Here is a 208-nt window from a genome sequence, read left to right as displayed (position 1 = left end):
CCCGTTCTCTCGATCGCCCCGAGCCCCCACAGCGGAGAGAGAGCCGGCGGAGGCTCTCTCTCCCCGGGCTCGGGGACGCGTCCATTCGTTCCACGCGAGCGTGTTAACATGTAGGGCTTTGCGGCTCCGCCGGCCGCCGTTGAGCGCCTATGGGTAACGCGATCCGGTAAAACACAGCCTTTAGCTTAAAGCTGCCTCGCCTCAGCAG

The sequence above is a fragment of the Pollachius pollachius genome (genome assembly GCF_949987615.1).
Source record: "Pollachius pollachius genome assembly, chromosome: 16".
NCBI lineage: Eukaryota > Metazoa > Chordata > Actinopteri > Gadiformes > Gadidae > Pollachius > Pollachius pollachius.
Note: the sequence above shows the minus strand (reverse complement) of the source record.